We start from the raw sequence: 21,883 nt of genomic DNA on the forward strand, positions 1-21,883 counted from the left end.
GCTAGTGATTCAAATTCATTTGATGTCCATTCTTAAATTATTGATGTCCTTTCTTAAATTATTGATGTCCTTTCTTAAATTATTGATATCCTTTCTTAAATTATTGATATCCGTTCTTAAATTATTGATATCCGTTCTTAAATTATTGATATCCGTTCTTAAATTATTGATATCCGTTCTTAAATTATTGATATCCGTTCTTAAATTATTGATATCCTTTCTTAAATTATTGATAACCGTTCTTAAATTATTGATATCCGTTCTTAAATTATTGATATCCGTTCTTAAATTATTGATATCCTTTCTTAAATTATTGATATCCGTTCTTAAATTATTGATGTCCGTTCCTAAATTATTGATATCCTTTCTTAAATTATTGATGTCCTTTCTTAAATTATTGATGTCCTTTCTTAAATTATTGATGTCCTTTCTTAAATTATTGATATCCGTTCTTAAATTATTGATATCCGTTCTTAAATTATTGATATCCGTTCTTAAATTATTGATATCCGTTCTTAAATTATTGATATCCTTTCTTAAATTATTGATAACCGTTCTTAAATTATTAATATCCGTTCTTAAATTATTGATATCCGTTCTTAAATTATTGATATCCTTTCTTAAATTATTGATATCCGTTCTTAAATTATTGATGTCCGTTCCTAAATTATTGATATCCTTTCTTAAATTATTGATGTCCTTTCTTAAATTATTGATGTCCTTTCTTAAATTATTGATGTCCTTTCTTAAATTATTGATGTCCTTTCCTAAATTATTGATATCCGTTCTTAAATTATTGATATCCGTTCTTAAATTATTGATATCCGTTCTTAAATTATTGATATCCGTTCTTAAATTATTGATATCCGTTCTTAAATTATTGATATCCGTTTTTAAATTATTGATATCCGTTCTTAAGTTATTGATATCCGTTCTTAAATTATTGATATCCGTTCTTAAATTATTGATATCCGTTCTTAAATTATTGATATCCGTTCTTAAATTATTGATATCCGTTCTTAAATTATTGATATCCGTTCTTAAATTATTGATATCCGTTCTTAAATTATTGATATCCGTTCTTAAATTATTGATATCCGTTCTTAAATTATTGATATCCGTTCTTAAATTATTGATATCCGTTCTTAAATTATTGATATCCGTTCTTAAATTATTGATATCCGTTCTTAAATTATTGATATCCGTTCTTAAATTATTGATATCCGTTCTTAAATTATTGATATCCGTTCTTAAATTATTGATATCCGTTCTTAAATTATTGATATCCGTTCTTAAATTATTGATATCCGTTCTTAAATTATTGATATCCGTTCTTAAATTATTGATATCCGTTCTTAAAATATTGATATCCGGTTTTAAATTATCTATATCCATTTTATTTGAATTTTGTCCGAAACGGCGCCCCATAATAAACGAGTGACTGGATAATACTAGTATCTCTTTTTTTAACAAATACATGGTCTATACAAGTGGCGGAATCTTCAGTAATTCTCGTAGGATCATTTATATATGGTCTAAAGCCAGATTTTTATGTAAGGTAGTTAGATAGTCTATAGTGTTAGTGTCATTATAATTTAAGAGATCAATATTGATATCACCTAACCAGATTATATTATCAGTAGAACAAGCAAGAGCCAGGTCGTTTTTGAAAGTATGTACAAATTCGCATGTGCTAGCACTAGGGGATCTATAACAGGCCAATATTTTGTATAAGACGTGATTAGGAAAAGTACAATTTATAGATATTGAAGAAGCACCACTAAAGGAGGTATTTGTTTCTTTGGTGTATTCTAGGAGAGCGATAGCTCTCTTAGATAAGACTTCATACCGACTTTAATGTATAAGGATGGTTTTTTGATTGGTTATAACTTTTTTGTATCGTATTAACTGCTTTGAAAAAATTCCACAGAACTACAATTCGGGCCCTAAATATGTGGTTAAAACTTCAAAAAGATCCATCCATTAGTTTTTCTTATAAAAAATAAAGTTGCTAAGGGTGGTTTTCATTTTCATAAAAATAATCATAGATTTTGACGAAAACCTCGAAATTTTCCCATAGAAATAACATGGGAAAATATTTTACAGATAACCATCTTGTTGTAGCCGTCATGATATAACTATACGTTTGTTTGATTTGAAAACGGTTTTAAACGAAAGCCTCATATTTAGTATTTGTGCTTTCCAGCTTTCATTGATTAATTTTAAGTTTAAGTATGTTTAATTTTAAGTTTTCAAAATTACCCCAATCTGCGTTATTTAAGCATGGATAGACTGATTTACTAGTAATTATCAGCGCGACCAATATTGGCCTTTTACGTATAGTTGCGTCATATTAATCCGATTGTTTTTTCTTAATGCCTTTTGGTTGAAATGGCCTATCGGTAGTGAGAAAAGACTGCTTTAATATTGTCGCCGTGACAATATTACCAAGTTTGTGGCGACCGCCATTTTTTTAAGGGGAAAAAATTTGAGAGTGGGTCCTTTTTCGTTGTCATTTTCATATTTTTTGAGGATTTGCTGATGGATGGATTTTAAATATAATATAAAGTAGGTTTCAAGCTTTAATATAAGCCTAATTTCATAATTTTCCACCTTTTTATTGTCCCACAATCTATTCCTAAACTTGCCACTTTTTTTAAGGCGGTGAAACCCGTGAAATTGCGCTAAGTCTTGGTCGCTTCAGGGCCGAAAACAGCTGTAGTCAGACATGTTATTTACTAAAAATGTATGCGGTCAGTGTGTTGTTTTTGCCTTTTAATGCTTCTAATCGTGATGCGTGTCGAGGTTTACGAATCCAATGTGTGTTGCGAAATGAAAATCAAGGGTGGATACTATATGATCTATGCTTTAAAAGGAATTTGACAGCGCCAGTTAAGCAAAATGGTATTAGGCCTTGCCAAAAGTGACTGAGCTATAGCTATAGCTATGATATAAGAAATTGACCCTCGGATATCCTGTGACTTGGAGATGGTTATAAAGTTACTAACCCTCGATTTTGGAGGTAGATACTGTCTAGTGACACTTAAAGTAACGATTTAATCTTATAAACAGACTACCATCATAAGCCCATATCGTAAATTAAACGATGTTGATATCAAAGCTTACTTGAAATACCTATACCAGTTTTTTTAACTCAATGAATCTTTAATATCAACATCAAAAATTATCTTCTGAAAGAGATATCTACTTATATTCCATTCAAATTTCTCGCAACATTTCAAATTAACGAATAGAAATGTGCAAATGAAGTTCAAACTGATTAATTGGGCAAATTGCTATATTGGTCACCATTACCGATCACAGATAGATTTGCGCCCTTCAGTAGTGTTTATTATGCTTGTGAAATGGAAAGCGAAATCTGTGATTAAAGTTTAAAATAGACATGAGCAAAAACGGCTTTATTCATATCAACTCGATTACCGAATATCTAAATTTGACTAAAATTAACAAAATATTGTATTCATGGTTAAAAATCTTGTTTGATGCAGCAAGCCATCTAATCCTTATTTACCTTCTTTTGAAAAAAAAAATAATAGGTTGATACCTCTTTCAGTAGATGATTCATTGATATTTCAGTTTCATTGAGTTTAAAAAAAATTAGTTCCACCATTGGTTAATTTTCAATATTGACCAATCGATAATCACAAATTTTAATAACTAAATTATTAAAACCGGTTCAAAACCATATTAGTTTTGAAACAATTAAATTATAATTTTAAACATATATACTAGTTAATTCCTCGTAGGTAATTAGTTAATTGTCTTAGTCAAATTAATGCTGAATATTACATACAAAAAGTAAATAATAAATTAACTTCTAAAATTTAAATGTAAAGTGTGTGCATTATTTCCCAATTAATAAAAGACATCCACCTATTTTCATTCAAATTAATTACTAATTTGTGGATAATGGATAGAAAATGTCGACCTCTAATTGCGATATAGCTAAAATCAATCCCACTGGCTATTTATAATACAATATAACCTTTGCCCTATGTTTACTGGTTTGAATTTTATTTGTAAAATTTAAAACATAAAATAGTATTACAATTTTTTTAATTAAATAATTATTAATAAATTTCAATAAAATAAATTCTGGTTAAATACATAACACTACTTTTTATTAATTTTCTGAAATTATCAGAGCTAAATATCAAAGACACATATTTAATTGCTCTCATTTCGACATAACTGCAACCGTATAGATTCATTCATTTAATAACATTTTTAAAGGGCTGTATTAACTTTTAAAGGTGAAAACCCAGCTGACTTAGAAGTAAAAAAATACCAGGCTGCCAGGCTGTCTCTAACACAACAGAGTTGGCCATTCTCGCTTATGAGAAATGAATCCTTGTCATATGCATCTCTGGACTTTAGGAGCTCCAGGAGTCAGACTCCCAACTGAAGCAGGGTGGGAAATAAGGATTTTTTTAAACTGGACATTAGGCCAGAGACCCTCCTGACTTGGAATAAATAAACTGGTCCTTGACCATTGGCCAGAGCACGTCGTCTGCTAAGCTAAGGAAGTGGATAATTAAAATATTAGAATTTTAATGTGTGGACTCTGGTTACCCTTGAATTTTTTATTAGTCTCGTGGACCACTGGACCCCCCCCCCCCTCCGATTCAATTTTTGAACTGTACCAGGCAATTTTTAAACTCGTCATTTGCCCTGTGTTACCGCCTTATTTCTACGCTGGCGCGAGTTGCTTTGCGTTGTCGAGTGCGTGATGGAGCGGGCTATGCCTGGAGTCCCAACCCCCGTTACCTACTACCAAAATACCCAATAGCATAGCCCACTCGATCACGCTCTCTTTTCCCCGGCTACATATTTTGAAGAGGGCACTTTTTAGGCGTATTTATTAACAATCTTGGATCACCTTTGTGGACTTTTAGGGTAGCCCTTAAAAATTGAGTCGGCATTGCCCTGACTATATTGTGTTTAAGGTTTATAAGCTTAATATCAAACAGACGTTAGTTAATGCTACAAAAAAGTTCGAAATTGAAAATCTCGGATCGTCGTTGAGAAGTTTTAAGGACATACGAATTTCATATTGGGCTTATGAAAAGTTTGAGCTAAAGGTTAAACAGACATAGGCTAAATCAGCGTTTTAAAAAATTGTGTAAAACTGTCAATTTGGTCCTATTTGTGGAATTTTTAGGGGAGCGCCTCGCGTTTCAATAAAGGGTTGTAAAAAATTGTATTATGTTAATTACAATAAGAATACAAATTTTCAATGAGTTACGTTTTTATTTTTTGGAGTATCATTATAAATAAATGACTGATTGAGCAAAAGTTACGGTCCCATTTTTATATGTTTCTGCTTAGTGTAGATTTTGAAAATGTAAAACAGTTTCTTAACAATCTTAATTAAAATGAAGACTGAAGGAGCAGATATTAATCAAAAATGTCTTGATTAGAATCAAGTCCTAAAAAGTATCGATAAGACTGAGGTTATCACTTGACTGAAGGATCAGATATTAACTTTTCTTTTTAATTGAAACTTAAAGGCATGCTTAAGAAAAAACAACGTTCCATTACCGTTTTCCGTTGAAATAACTTATTTTACAGGTAATCAATTTCAAAAATTTACTTATCTCGGGTTTTCGGGCACAATTCCATTCCCCCAAAACATTTTATCATTACATAAATCACTTTTGAGAGATAACGTGTCAAAATAAGTTTTAAAACAATAGAAAACTGAATGAGCGGTCTGTTTAGCCATGACCAAAACCTTCAAATCAGTGTTGCTAATGTTAGAAAGTGGATTTTCCCACTTCCATTTTAAAAATTTGCCGCATTTCCCACACCCCCTTTTTTACAGTCATATTTATCTGGACTATTTTATCATACTAAGTTAAATATGGAATATCACTCCGCATGGCTTTGACAATATGTACAAATGCTATAAAGCTTTAAAATTCTCAAAATATGCTTTCTTTTTTTTTCAGTGCCAAACTTAAAATCACCGAATTTATTTCAAAATGTCGCTTGAAATTATTAGACCGGATAAAATTTTCGAAAATGCACTAATTTTAACTGTGCAGTTAAAATTAGTGCATTTTTGAAAATTCCGCACTATTAACCCTTGAACAGGAAAATTCCGACATTTGATTGATTTCGGAAAAATATTACTTTTTCCCCACAGAGCCTAAAACCAAACCTAAATCTCCCACGATGTGGGAAATTACCCACACATTGGCAACACTGCTTTAAAAACTTACAACAAGCACACTTTCGAGACATGTTCTGAACAAATTAGTGCTTAACCCTTTAATAGTACGACCACGGAGAATTGATGTAAACTGTAGTTGAAATATATTCATGTGCGACCCGCGGCACTGAATGGTCTCTAACCATTGTTTGAAACTAGAGAGAGAAATAGTGAGCAGCATTAATCATGTCCTGAGCTATGAGAATGAACAGTATGACTGTTGACTGAAGTACACTAGACATTACATCATTTTTCATAACCACGAGTAAAAATCTAACTGTCCCTACTTAATTTTCCGCCATTGTTTTAAAACGTATCCACTGCGAAGCATGCCGGGCACAAATGAGGGAATGTCATACACGTACTCTCTCAAATGTGATTAATGTAATGATAAAATGTTTTGGGGGAATGGAATTGTGCCCGAAAACCCAAGATAAGTAAATTTTTGAAATTGATTACCTGTAAAATAAGTTATTTCAACGGAAAACGGTAATGGAACGTTGTTTTTTCTTAAGCATGCCTTTAAGTTTCAATTAAAAAGAAAAGTTAATATCTGATCCTTCAGTCAAGTGATAACCTCAGTCTTATCGATACTTTTTAGGACTTGATTCTAATCAAGACATTTTTGATTAATATAATTATGCCGTCATTATTATTTAGGTATCGGTTCAGAGAAAATAAATTATAACCTTCAAGTTGAAATAGAGTGGTGTCTATAATATTATTTGTTTCTGTTAATACAATAATATCAAAACGAAGTGGTAATGATTCAAGAAAAACAGTTAGATCATCAAAGTGTTTTTGTAGACTACGTATATTTAAATGTATAATATTTATATGCATTTTATTTAGGTCATGTATATTATTATTTTTAGTGTGTTAAGGTAAGAGTTATTTAATAGAAAATCATTATCTGTGCTATCCATTCCAACCGGTGAAAGATTATAAGTTCAGAGGTAGGTATATTATAGTGGGTTACAAAGTTTTTAGATCCTCAAGCGATTTAATACGAATAGCCGAAGAGGAATCGGTTTTCCGAATAAATATCTTTCCATCATTAATCCATACATATTTGAAAGACTTAGTTTTGGCTGTTTGTTTAGTTTCATCAGAAGAAAATAGGGGAAGTGGGTAGCCGTAGCCTTGAGCCATACAAGTCGTCCAGTGATTCTCACTTACAATGGTCGATTCCCCTACCACCCTTAAAATTTGAATCTGGCCAATCGGCGCGAAGCATAAAATAGTACCAGATTTTATTGCGAACGCCACCATGTAGCGAACTGTGGAACTAACCTGTGTAGTCTGCTTATATTTCTGCTGTGCTTCAGTTTGAGTTAGGGTTACGTCAGGCAACGGGTTAATGCGGATATTGGTTTAATTAAGGACGAAAATTCGGTTATTTAATAAAATGAATGTCGTTAAGAGTACGCGGTGTGATTTAACGTACAAGGAAACTACCGATAAGAAAACTCAGGCTGTGTTGAAAGGAAAAGTAAGATCTACCCAAACCAATCCCAATGTTAAAAATCAAACTACAACAACTTGGATACAACTTTATTACTTTGAACTCTTCCCTATCACAGTTTAAAACTTCGGACAAGTTAATTTTTTCCCTGGAACTTAGAAATACAATTGTATTTAAAAATAAAGACATATTTTAAAATAAGTTATGAATTTAGTACTTACCACTCGATTCCAGCCTCTGCCATTCTGCCTGAGTGCCTCACTGCCTCTAGCAGACGCCTCTAGTCAGTTGGAAGGCGTAGGACCGTACTGTCCACAGAATCACGTCACTCGTGTGTTAATGCGCGTGAAAATCCTATCTCTCTTCACCCTCACGGGGAGGGAAATGGCGCGAAAAATCCGTAAACGGGACGCCTCGCGAAGTTGCCCAAGCTACCCACTTCCCCTATTTTCTTCTGGTTTCATATAGAATTTTTTGTTTAAGGGTGTAAGTTGCTCGTTAAAATACATTTTATCATTTTTAAGGTTTTGATAATATCACTCGCTTTTAGATTTTTATTGGTTTTAGATTGCTTAAGCCATGAGTCGCGTATTTTTTTATTGGCAAAAACAACCCGTACAAAAATTTACGGCTGCATTTTTGCTGTTAATTAGATTTTTTAGAATCTGCAATATATTGCAAATAAACTGGAATATTCTGGAAAAATACTGGAATAAACCTGAAAAATGTTCAATTTCAGACAAAATTAAGGTGATTCCAGAGAGCAATGCAGAACATTTTAGACGTTTTGCAGAAAAAATATCTTCCGTTGGAAAACTCAGTACAACAGTATACAAAATTTAGCAACTCTAGAGTCATAAAATAGTTACCTTACAGCTAGAAAACAGAGGGGAAATAGTAACTCCCGTAAGAAATCAGGATGTTTGTAGGCTCATTACAAGTACTGTACCTTCCAAATATATTGTATGCATGTTACAGTCAGAAATTGCTAAGTTTGTAGGATAATTGCAGGCGTGTTTCGGATACTTTTTACGATAATTGCAGACGCGTTTCAGATACTTTTCAGGATCATCACAGGCGCGTTTCAGATACTTTTCAGGATCATCACAGACGCGTTTCAGATACTTTTCAGGATCATTACAGGCGCGTTTCAGATACTTTGTAGGAAAATTGCAGGCGCGTTTTAGATACTTTTTTGGATCATTGCAGGCGCGTTTCAGATACTTTGTAGGATAATTGCAGCCGCGTTTCAGATGATTTGCAGGATCATTACAGCCGCGTTTCAGATAATTTTTAGGATAGTTGCAGGCGCATGTCAGATAATTTTTAGGATAGTTTCAGGCGCATGTCAGATACTTTGCAGGATAAATGCAGGCGCTTTTCATATACTTCGTAGGAAAATTGCAGGCGCGTTTCAGATACTTTTCAGGATCATTACTGGCGCGTTTCAGATACGTTTAAGGACCATTACAGGCGCGTTTCAGATACTTTTAAGGACCATTACAGGCGCGTTTCAGATACGATAATTACAGGTGCTTTTCAGATACTTTTTAGGATAATGGCAGGTGCTTTTCAGATAATTTTTAGGATAATTGTAGGCGCGTTTCAGATACTTTTTAGGATAATTACAGGCTCTTTTCATATACTTTGTAGGATAATTGCAGGCGCTTTTCATATACTTTGTAGGATAATTACAGGCGCGTTTCAGATACTTTGTAGGATAATTGCAGGTGCTTGTCAGATACTTTTCAGGATAATTGCAGGCGCATTTCAGATACTTTGCAGGGTCATTGCAGCCGCGTTTCAGATACTTTGTAGGATAATTGCAGCCGCGTTTCAAATACTTTGCAGGATCATTGCAGCCGTGTTTCAGATAATTTTTAGGATAGTTGCAGGCGCATGTCAGATAATTTTTAGGATAGTTGCAGGCGCATGTCAGATACTTTGCAGGATAAATGCAGGCGCTTTTCATATACTTTGTAGGAAAATAGCAGGCGCGTTTCAGATACTTTTCAGGATCATTACTGGCGCGTTTCAGATACTTTTACGGACCATTACAGGCGCGTTTCAGATACTTTAATTTTTACGATAATTGCAGGTGCTTTTCAGATGCTTTTTAGGATATTTGCAGGCGCGTTTCAGATACTTTTTAGGATAATTGCAGGCTCTTTTCATATACTTTGTAGGATAATTGCAGTTGCTTTTCATATACTTTGTAGGATAATTACAGGCGCGTTTCAGATACTTTGTAGGATAATTGCAGCCGCGTTTCAAATACTTTGCAGGATCATTGCAGCCGTGTTTCAGATAATTTTTAGGATAATTGCAGGCGCATGTCAGATAATTTTTAGGATAGTTGCAGGCGCATGTCAGATACTTTGCACGATAAATGCAGGCGCTTTTCATATACTTTGTAGGAAAATAGCAGGCGCGTTTCAGATACTTTTCAGGATCATTACTGGCGCGTTTCAGATACTTTTACGGACCATTACAGGCGCGTTTCAGATACTTTAATTTGTACGATAATTGCAGGTGCTTTTCAGATGCTTTTTAGGATAATTGCAGGCGCGTTTCAGATACTTTTTAGGATAATTGCAGGCTCTTTTCATATACTTTGTAGGATAATTGCAGTTGCTTTTCATATACTTTGTAGGATAATTACAGGCGCGTTTCAGATACTTTGTAGGATAATTGCAGGCGCATTTCAGACACTTTTCAGGATAATTTCAGGAGCGTTTCATATACTTTGTAGGAAAATTGCAGGCGCGTTTCAGATACTTTTTAAGGATAATGGCAGGTGCTTTTCAGATAATTTTTAGGTTCATTGCAGCCGCACTTCAGATACTTCGTAGGATAATTACAGGCGCGTTTCAGATACTTTGTAGGATAATTGCAGGCGCTTTTCATATATTTTGTAGGAATATTGCAGGCGCTTTTCATATACTTTTTTGGATCATTGCAGGCGCGTTTCAGATACTTTTTAGGATCATTGCAGGCGTATTTCGGATACTTTGTAGGATAATTGCAGGCGCGTTTCAGATACTTTTTAGATTAATTGAAGGTTCTTTTCATATACTTTGTAGGATAATTGCAGGTGCGTTTCAGATACTTTGTAGGATCATTGCAGCCGCGTTTCAGATACTTCGCAGGAGCATTTCAGATACTCTGTAGGATAATTGCAGGTGCGTTTCAGATACTTTGCAGGGTCATTGCAGCCGCGTTTCAGATTCTTTGTAGGATCATTGCAGGCGCGTTTCAGATACTTTGAAGGATAATTGCAGGCGCGATATAGATACTTTGTGGAATAATTGCAGACGCGTTTCAGATACTTCGCAGGATCATTGCAGGTGCATTTCAGATACATCGCAGGATCATTGCAGGTGGATTTCAGATTCTTTGTAGGGTCATTGCAGGTGCGTTTCAGATACTTTGTAGGATAATTGCAGGTGCATTTCAGATTCTTTGCAGGATCATTGCAGGCGCGTTTCATATGCTTTGCAGAGTCATTGCGGGTTTTCCTATCAATTTTTGTGAATCAGTAGCCTTATATACCCTAAATTTCCAAAAAAAAATTAAAGAGGCTTACGCTTGAGTTCAAACGTCAACAATAGCTATGTTTAAAATGATTTTAGGAATAAAGTTTCTTAAAACGATTTAACTAGAATTAAGGTAAATTAATGACGATTAAATTAATAAATATCATTTATATTTATTTAAATATTTAAAAATAGCCTCTAAATTGCGTCTCGACTTGGAGAGGTTTATTTTGGATTTCCAACTTGTACTCATCTCTTACAAAAATATTAAGCTGTAATTCATCTGAATACACGCTTTTCTGACTTGCTAAAGTAATATCTGAGATGGTCCAACTGTTTAGGTACATGTACATTAAGTTCTCACCACATCTAGATAAGAAGGTCTTTTCGTCTATCTAACATCCACAACATACACACTCACAGAACGTAATCGAAAAATTCTTTCAAACTTATAGCTAAAAACCGATTACAACTGAAGGGAAGGGTCCCGACAGGCTTGTTTTACGTCTATCCGCAACCAAGAAAACTGCTGTAAACTTATATGATAGCGCTAAAGTACTTTGGTTCGCAATTTCCTTCACATTTCGAGCGCCATGGTGATAGTAGATCTTGTCTTAATCGGTTTCTATCCACGCTTGTTTTTCGTGTACCCGGGGCCACAAACACACACATGCACACACACACACACAGAAAGCTAGGTCTGGTCTCAGAAACTGGAATAAAATCACTAAAATAAACTGAAATTAATTTTATTTACTTTTTTTGGATGAAAAATTGTTTTTCTACGACTTTTTACCTCAAATAGAAGTAACTCTTATTTTATTAGGTTTTGAATCTATAGAACTTGACTGCCAACACCTTTGAAAGCTTGGAATCCTTATGTTGTTAGTATTGGATACACCTTAAACATAACTGCATAAGTTCGTAAGATGTGTTCCATAAGTTTGTCACTGGTTACTTCATGAAGTGGTGTAGGTGAAACGTCATATTCTCGCAAAGCGACGCCTGTTGAGCCATTGTCAAAGGCTTTATAAGGCTAAATAGGAAGTTGGACTGCAAAACCGAGTGTATTCAATTCTCGCGTCATTCTCGAACTAGCTCTCAGTAAGTCTCTAGCATTACGAAGTATAGGCAGTGTCATACTTATTGAAACATATCTGATAAACTTATGATAACTGTATATACAATACTGGCCCATTTATGACCAAAAAATGTTTCAATTTTCTATCTTTTATGGTGGTTTAAATATTTTTAGGATCGAGACGTGACAGTATTAGATCAAAAGATTTTATTAAGATGAAGGAGTAAAGCTTTTTTAAGATGCCTTTTTAGGCCTAACCAATTCTTTATTCAAATTTTAGAAAAATAAAAGCAGTAATCATAGCTGTGCGGGCTCACCTCAATTTCATGAGCCTGAGCTCGATTTGAGCGAGGTACTGCCTAAAAGTTTGCATAAGTTTGAGCCCGAGCTGAGCTTGGTTAATATTTGTAAAACAAAATTTCCGTGAGCTGAGCCAGTCAGGATATCGTGAGCCCGAGCCTGCGTGAGCTGAGCTCGTGTCAAGAAAACCGTGAGCCCGAGCCCGGGCTCACAAAATATCCATAATCTGTTGATCCCGAGACCGGGCTCACGAAATTTTCTTAATCTGTTGAGACCGAGCCCGGGCTCACTAAACTTGTATTATTTGTACCTACGTACTATACTAAGTAATGATGAGCTAAGGCTCTTCCTTTTTGGAAATCCATAAACAGAGTGAAACAATATTTAAGCTTTCCATATATACCATAGATGGCAGGAAATTCCACTTCGTTAGTAGATTGGAGTTGGGAGTACTTGTTACTCTTTCGTCCAAGAAAAATTTTGTCAATTTTTTTGAGTAAGAAGTTAATGTAAGAACTTAAGATGGATGTTTTAAAATGCGAAAGCTAGTCTAATAAGAGAGGAAAAATTTGACTGAGCTGAATCCACAATGAGTTTTAGGAGCCGAGACCGACGTGAGCTCGAACTTAAATATTGAGCCCTACTTGAGCTCGAAGGTAAAGTTTGAGCCCTGCTTGAGCTCGAAGTTAAATATTGAGCCCTGCTTGAGCTCGAACTTTATAAAGCGATGAGCCCGAGCCTGAGCTGAGCCCCGTTATTTATATTTTAAAATTTGAGTCCGAGCCGAGCTCAAACCTTATATATAGCGATGAGCCCGAGCCTGAACTGAGCCCCGTTATTTAAGTTATAAAATTTGAGCCCGAGCTGAGATCTCTTTAGAAAGTGAAAATGTCGTGAGCCCGAGCTGAGCTAGGGGTCCCTCTTTATAAAGAAACGCGAGCTGAGCTGAGCTTTATACTCGGCGCTCAGCTATGGCAGTAATATTAATGCCTAACAGAAGCAGATAAAAATTTAGGGTGCGCTCGAAGTTGACTTCCGTACAAAAATTTTAAGCTGTAATTCATCTGCATACGCGCCTTTTTTATCGCTACCACGCTGTAATAGGTATACATTAAGGCTACATTTCTGCAGCTCAAAAAACGGGAAAATTTCACAGCAATTCTAGAACTGCAAATTGACTGCCGTTTCTTCATTTTCTGTTTGTTAACTGTTAACTGTCTAGCCTGGCAGAAATATGCAGCGCAATTCTGCAAACGCTAAACAAAAGTAGAAATACCAGCTGTTAGTTTAAAACTGTAATTTGACCGTTTTTATAGATATGATACAGGTCTGCAAAAGTGATGGAACAGTAGAAATACAGCTGCCAATTTAAAAATTTAATTTGACCACATTTAGAGAGATATTGCAGGTATTCAAAAGTAGGAAATTCTACTTTTGAATACCTGCAATATGTCTATACATGTTGAATAGTTACAGTTTTAAATTGGAAGCTAGATTTCAACTTTCCCATAACTTTTGCAGACCTGTAACATGTGTATAAATGTGGTCAAATTGCAGTTTTAAATTGGCAGCTGGATATCTACTTTTCCATCACTTTTGCAGACCTGTAACATGTCTATATAAATGGTCAAATTACAGTTTTAAATAGGCAGCTGGATTTCTACTTTTCCATCACTTTTTCAGACTTGTAACATGTCTATACATGTAGTCAAATTACAGTTTTAAACTAGCATCTGGTATTTCTACTTTTCTATCGCTTTTGCACACCTGTAACATGTCTATAAAAATGGTCAAATTACAGTTTTAAATTGGCAGCTGAATATCTACTTTTCCATCACTTTTGCAGACCTGTAACATGTCTATATAAATGGTCAAGTTACAGTTTTAAATAGGCAGCTGGATTTCTACTTTTCCATCGCTTTTTCAGACTTGTAACATGTCTATAAATATGGTCAAATTACAGTTTTAAATTGGCAGCTGGATTTATACTTTTCCATCACTTTTTCAGACTTGTAACATGTCTATATATATGGTCAAATTGCAGTTTTAAATTGGCAGCTGGATTTCTACTTTTCCATCGCTTTTTCAGACTTGTAACATGTCTATACATGTAGTCAAATTACAGTTTTAAACTAGCATCTGGTATTTCTACTTTTCTATCGCTTTTGCACACCTGTAACATGTCTATAAAAATGGTCAAATTACAGTTTTAAATTGGCAGCTGAATATCTACTTTTCCATCACTTTTGCAGACCTGTAACATGTCTATATAAATGGTCAAATTACAGTTTTAAATAGGCAGCTGGATTTCTACTTTTCCATCGCTTTTTCAGACTTGTAACATGTCTATAAATATGGTCAAATTACAGTTTTAAATAGGCAGCTGGATTTCTACTTTTCCATCGCTTTTTCAGACTTGTAACATGTCTATAAATATGGTCAAATTACAGTTTTAAATTGGCAGCTGGATTTCTACTTTTCCATCACTTTTTCAGACTTGTAACATGTCTATACATGTAGTCAAATTACAGTTTTAAACTAGCATCTGGTATTTCTACTTTTCTATCGCTTTTGCACACCTGTAACATGTCTATAAAAATGGTCAAATTACAGTTTTAAATTGGCAGCTGAATATCTACTTTTCCATAAGTTTTGCAGACCTGTAACATGTCTATAAATGTGGTCAAGTTGCAGTTTTAAACTAGCAGCTGGTATTTCTACTTTTTCATCACTTTTGCAGACCTGTAACATGTCAATAAATATAGTCAAATTGCAGTTTTAAATTGGCAGCTGGATTTCTACTTTTCCATCACTTTTGCAGAACTGTAACATGTCTATAACTGTGGTCAAATTACAGTTTTAAACTAGCAGCTGTTATTTCTACTTTTGCATCGCGTTTGCAGAATCGCGCTGCATATTTCTGCCAATACAGACAATTAACAGATAATAAACAGAAAATGTAGAAACGGCAGACAATTTGCAGTTCTGGAATTTCTGTGAAATTTTCGCGTTTTTCGAGCTGCAGAAAATGTAGCCTTAATTTATACCTATTACAGCGTGGTAGCGATAAAAAAGCGCGTATGCAGATGAATTACAGCTTAAAATTTTTGTACGGGAATTCTCAAAGTAGGGATTCTTTTATTGCCTAAGTCAATTCTGTATTTATTTAATATATCGTTTGGGTTGATTTTAAGTCCTAAAGCCTTTGCAATATTTTGAATCATATCATCGAGGTCTTCATTTTTGGTTTTTTCAATTCCCGTAATTTCAAGACATAAAAGTAAATTATTTTGTGCAATTTCATTAATTTTAATATCATGGTCTAACATCTTATTTTCTAGAGTTTTATTTTTTATTTGTAGGTCTAGGTTTTCTTTCTGTAGATCACGTAGGTCGTCTGATATCGTAATTAATTGATTATTAAAATCATCTATCTTATTTGAGCAAAAGTTAATTGATTGTTCTATATCATCTATTTTTGCGATCTGCTTTTCGATTTTATCAATTTTATTCACTTGGGCTTCAATATCATCTAGTTTCTTCATTTTTCGATTGATTTCACCAAAAGTGAATAGGCTACTACGTACAGAAAGTGAAGAACTTCCGCGTTGTTATGAAACGTGTTATTTCTCTCGCTCTCTTAAACGTCCACGCCTTAGCGGAAAACCACAGTAACGCGGTGGCGAATCACTTGTACCTTTGTATCCCTACCTCTTGAAGTTATAGTTCCTGGTACACGTGACTATTAGACCGAGTGGGGAAAGGTCCCATTGACATGCGCGGTAACCACTGGATGTTTTACTTCCAACAGCAACACGTAGATGGCGGGAAAAATCTATCCTATGGCGCGAAATTGAAATTGCTTCGTTTTAGAACATTGGTCTTGCTACAGATAATGTTAGTTCGAATCTTAATAAAAAGATGAATATTCGTGGTATTATATAGATTTTAAAATATATTTCTCGCCATGTTTTAAACAACATACACATGGTTTATTACAAAACAATATAAGTTAATTTTTTTTGAATTTTTATTATTATTGTATAATTATGGGAATAAGTTGTCTTTAGGATTTAAATTTATTATTTCTTAAATAAATATGAGTTGTAAATGTCCAATCCCGAGTTTCAGAAGCACAGAAATGGATGTATATTTCCCAAATAATCCCAACGTTAGGAAACAATGTTTAAATTTATCGGTGGACCAAGCAATGATGCATTAAAAGGATAATACCGGCACTTCCGTCTTTTGCAAGCTAATGTCTTGTTCTATCAAAGAAAGACTAATAGTTTACTAATAGCCACTTCGTTTGCATTATCATTTTTCTCTGAATTGCTTTGGTAGAAATAATAAAGAGACTCCCACATGCAGTTCCTTCAATTGAAGCCCCAAAACCAACTGATGCATTCACAATATCTATGTCTGAGATGAATAAAAGAATGAACAGAGGAAATGCACAACCAGTTTGGATTTAATAACATCTCTTGCTCTTTTGCAATCAGGATTGTTTTTGTTATTTATTGAGGTTAATTCCATGATGAGGAGAGACGTTTTTGTAAAGTGCTACGTTTGAAGTTAATTGAATTGGCCAAAAAAGTAAGTAATCGCAATTATGAAATAGAATGAATGTTTGTTAAACTTACTTTGCTTGGGCAAAATTAATGCAAAGTTAAGACCATAACAAAACAAGTCATTATCGTCATTATTTACATTTGTGGGAGCTAAATTGACTCCAAGAGCCGCTCTTTACAAAGACTACTCTCCTCATCCTGCAATTAACAGCAAACGTTCACAGAAAAATGATCCTTCAAACAAATTAGCTATTAGAAAACTGTTAGTCTTTTATTGAAAAAAAAAGACATTAAATTGCAAAAACGCAAGGGCAGGTATTTTCCAAGCAATTCATCATCGCTCGGTCTACCAATAATTTAAACCATTTTTCATAACGTCAGGATTAAAAATAATAAATGTAAATCCTTTATTGTTTAGTAATAAATAATGTGTACGTGGTAGGAAATATACATATAACACAAATATTCACCTTTTCATTATGATTTGAACTAACGTTACCTATAGCAACACCAATGATCTATAACTAAGCATTTTAAATTTCGCGCCAAAAAGTAGATTTATTCGCCATCTACGGGTTGCTGTTGGAAGTAAAACATCCAGTGGTTATCGCGCATGTCAATGGGCGGGGCTTTACATTTCCTCACTCGAACTACTTTCGGTGATGTAATTGCTTTGAAGCACGATTGGCTGCTCTAAACGGAGGGAAGTTCGAATACAACCAATCTGGTTTGACTTCATCTTTTACGCGTCGTCTGCTCAAGAGTTTTCTTTAAAACCACAGGAAAAGGCGCTACAGAATTCGATTTCTACACTTTCTGTACGTAGTAGCCTATTCACTTTTGATTTCACTTACTTGTTGAACTAGTAGTTGTAGGTTATCGCGCATGTCAATGGGCGGGGCTTTACATTTCCTCACTCGAACTACTTTCGGTGATGTAATTGCTTTGAAGCACGATTGGCTGCTCTAAACGGAGGGAAGTTCGAATACAACCAATCTGGTTTGACTTCATCTTTTACGCGTCGTCTGCTCAAGAGTTTTCTTTAAAACCACAGGAAAAGGCGCTACAGAATTCGATTTCTACACTTTCTGTACGTAGTAGCCTATTCACTTTTGATTTCACTTACTTGTTGAACTAGTAGTTGTAGGTTATCGCGCATGTCAATGGGCGGGGCTTTACATTTCCTCACTCGAACTACTTTCGGTGATGTAATTGCTTTGAAGCACGATTGGCTGCTCTAAACGGAGGGAAGTTCGAATACAACCAATCTGGTTTGACTTCATCTTTTACGCGTCGTCTGCTCGAGAGTTTTCTTTAAAACCACAGGAAAAGGCGCTACAGAATTCGATTTCTACACTATCTGTACGTAGTAGCCTATTCACTTTTGATTTCACTTACTTGTTGAACTAGTAGTTGTAGGCTATCGCCTAGCCCTTCCGCTGTTTTTATTTCTGGAATACTTTCATTTTTTGTTGATTTTTTATCCTTGCAGTCCTCGCATTTCCAACTTGATTTCCTAGACCCCATTTTTCGGAAGGTCTCTTCATTTTTGATGTATGTACAGTAATAGTGGAAATATTCATTACAACTTCCTGTACATTGCAGTATTTCTTTAGGGTTGTCGAATTCTTTGAGGCATTTACCACACGATGACATTTTAATTCATACGCAATTTAATTTAGCGATATTTTAAGCTTGTATCGAGTCGACTGTTACTATCCAAGATCACATTTTAAGTGACATAAAAAAGCATATGCAGGAGCGATAAAAAACTGCGACCGCTCGCATAAAACTCTCTTATCATGTTTTAGTCTTGTGTACAAACAGATGTTTTAGACTTGTGTACGAACAGATGTTTTAGACTTGTGCATAAACAAATGTTATTGACTTGCGCAAAAAGAGATGTCATAGAAATGAGCAAATCAGATTCCAAAGACCTGTGCACAATCAGAGGTCGTAGACCTGTGCACAAACAGAAGTCGTAGACCTGTGCAAATAAAGATTTTTCACTTGGGCACATAAAGATTCTTCAGACTTGTGTGCACATAAAGATTCTTCAGACTTGTGAGCACATAAAGATTCTTCAGACATGTGTGCACATAAAGATTCTTCAGACTTGTGAGCACATAAAGATTCTTCAAACTTGTGCAGATAAAGATTCTTCAAACTTGTGCACATAAATATACCATAGACCCATGAACAAAAAATTCCATAGACCTGTGCACAGAAGATTCCATACTCCTATACTCAAAAAGATTCCATGCAGATTTGCACAAAAACATTCCGTAGACCTGTGTAAAACAATATTCCATTGGCCTGTGTAAAACAATATTCCAGAGGCCTGTGTAAAACAATATTCCATAGGCCTGTGCACGAAATGATTGCATAGGCCTCTGCACAAAGAGATTTTATACTCCTTTGCACAAAAATATTCTGTAGGTCTGCGCTTAAACAGATTCCGTAGACTTGTACGCAAACAGATGTTATAGTTTAGACTCGAGTAAAAATTTAATTACCTATAATTGGTAATTATCTTTAATTGCTTATTTTGTTTAATTAAGTTTAATCTGCACTTCTCAACTAAATTAGTTGGACGAGCAAACGTTATAATGACAATTAAGCTAGCTAATTGCCCTACCAATTTGATAATCCGCAGTAAAACGACGTAAGTCCTAGAATGACTTTCTTTATTACTTAACCCAAGCAAAAAAGTCTTAAGTTCAAAGGTTTAAAGGTAAACCACGTAATTCGGAGCAGGTACTTAAAACTAATAAAAACAATACTTAAACTTTGTTTTTCTTAATGAAATAAAAATTGGCACCCACATTAAAAATGGGGATTTCATTTAAGACCGTTTTCAAATCTATCAAACGTATAGGTATTTTTGTAAGGGTAGTTACAAAATGGGTAAGTTTGGAAAATTTCCCATGTTATTTCTATGGAGATTCTCTAGTTTTTCGGCAAAATCTGTGATTAATTTTATGGAAATGAAAACCACCCTTAGCATTTTTATGCTTTATAAAATGAACTATTAAATTGGATCATCTTGAAATTTTTACCACATATTAAGGGCCTGGATTTTAGTTCAGTAGATAAATTTCAAAACAATAAACTTAATACGAAAAAAGTTAAAACCAATCCAAAAACCTTCCTTATACATTAGAGCCGTCATCAGGCCTTATCTAAGGGAGCTACCGCTCCCTTAGAATAATAAATCTATACACAATAAATCTGATGGATTGCATTTGAAGTTTAAAGCAAATAAAGTTATTAATAAAGAACAAAAATGAGTTATGATTGTCCAACATGTCCCCTCCTACTCCTGATGCAAACATCGGGCCAACATCTCGGTCGGCAACTCCGGCAGCTCGAAGGCTCTCCTTTGGGCATTGATCCGGGCTACTCGTCGCGGGTGTGGGCAAATCCTGGCCAAGTGGCCGGTGCGTCGGCACCGGTAGCACCTGCGCGCATGGGGACAGGCGTTCGTTCGGTGCCCTTCCATACTGCATACCCGACTGGCTATACGGCGACCCGGCGGCTGAGATAATGATCGAGAACGTCGGGGCGTTCTTGGTTGGCGGATGGGCGAACGGGATCGCCGGGATGTTTCTAGGCGTGGTTGCCGCTGGACGGGTGAAGAACCCCTAGAGCGACGTCAAAACAGGCCCTCGAGGTGGTACGGCAGACCAGGGCGTTGTACGGGACATACGTGGCTCACTGTACCGTTCCGGAGGGCGAAGCTCGACCCGGAGATATCGTCGGTCCTCAGACACGGAAGAAGCGGAGGATGATAATGCCGGAGGTGAAGATGAGGGACAGGGTAACAAGTAGATGCGGCGGCCCTCCTCTGAATCGACATTAGGGTTGGTCGTGACGCCTATGGAGCGGGAACCATCAGCAGGGTGTATAGAAACGACTACATTATTATTCCATGGTTGAGCAGCCATCTAAAGGGGTAGACATATATATTACAAGAAGGTCTCCCTTAGTATTATATATAAGGTGCTTATCCCCGGGCGTCCCGATAGATCTCCAGGTGGAGCTCCAGGAACTGGGTCTGGGCCAAAATCAAGATTGGCACGAGACAGCCCTGGATATAAATGCGAGATTTTAACGTAATCGGGCCAAGACCGAAGTCTCATAGAACGCGGCCCTGTAGTATAATAGTAGACGGCGTGTGTTTGCTCAGTGGGAGAATGTTTTTTCCGCTTAACCACCTCCTTTGTCCAACCCCACTTGAACGGAACTAGAAGAGGATTGGTAGCCGGTTCGATTGCCTCGTCCTCATCTGGGCCAAGTGGTGTTACGTCCTCGAGAAGGGAGTCCTCCATGTTGGATGAGTCTGGAGGATGGGCGGCCAGAACAAGGTCTGATATCGGGACCAATGAGTCGGCAGCATTGATGTGGTGTGGAACCTCCCCAGGTGGTTGTACCATCTCTCCGTCGGCCGATCAAATAAGGATGATCCTTGCCGTCCCGAAGGTCGGCCAGTATCGGGGACCATGTTGGATCCTTCTCCTGGGCTTCCCGGATGTCGTTATTAGTGAGAGGTTCTACCTCGTGATCGTCAGCTACTATAAAAACGGAGAGGAAGGTTTTAATATCCGTACGTTCACGGCCCTGAAGGTCAGCTACAGGTCGGGACAAGGCGTTCGCAACTCTGTTCGTTTTTCCCGCGCAATGGATAATATCGAA

The 21,883-nt window shown here is 35.6% G+C and overlaps 1 long non-coding RNA gene and 1 pseudogene across 2 annotated transcripts in view; one reads left to right on the top strand and one right to left on the bottom strand.

The window, feature by feature from the left end:
* LOC149682826 (ATP-binding cassette sub-family C member 1 pseudogene) overlaps positions 1 to 18,713 on the bottom strand; it is a 40,063-nt pseudogene extending 21,350 nt beyond the window's left edge. The window contains exon 1 of the transcript XR_016384193.1: positions 18,587 to 18,713. The product of XR_016384193.1 is annotated as an ATP-binding cassette sub-family C member 1 pseudogene (transcript). The remainder of the gene's footprint in view (positions 1 to 18,586) is intronic.
* LOC149682827 (uncharacterized) lies at positions 2,474 to 4,431 on the top strand. The gene is made up of 3 exons (XR_016384192.1): positions 2,474 to 2,568; positions 2,662 to 3,022; positions 4,275 to 4,431. It is a non-coding gene; the product is annotated as an uncharacterized LOC149682827 (long non-coding RNA).
* Positions 18,714 to 21,883: the final 3,170 nt, after the last annotated feature.

Source organism: Phalangium opilio, unplaced genomic scaffold (genome assembly GCF_054372755.1).
Source record: "Phalangium opilio isolate 3A_F unplaced genomic scaffold, DU_Popi_V2 ptg000037l_1, whole genome shotgun sequence".
Lineage (NCBI taxonomy): Eukaryota > Metazoa > Arthropoda > Arachnida > Opiliones > Phalangiidae > Phalangium > Phalangium opilio.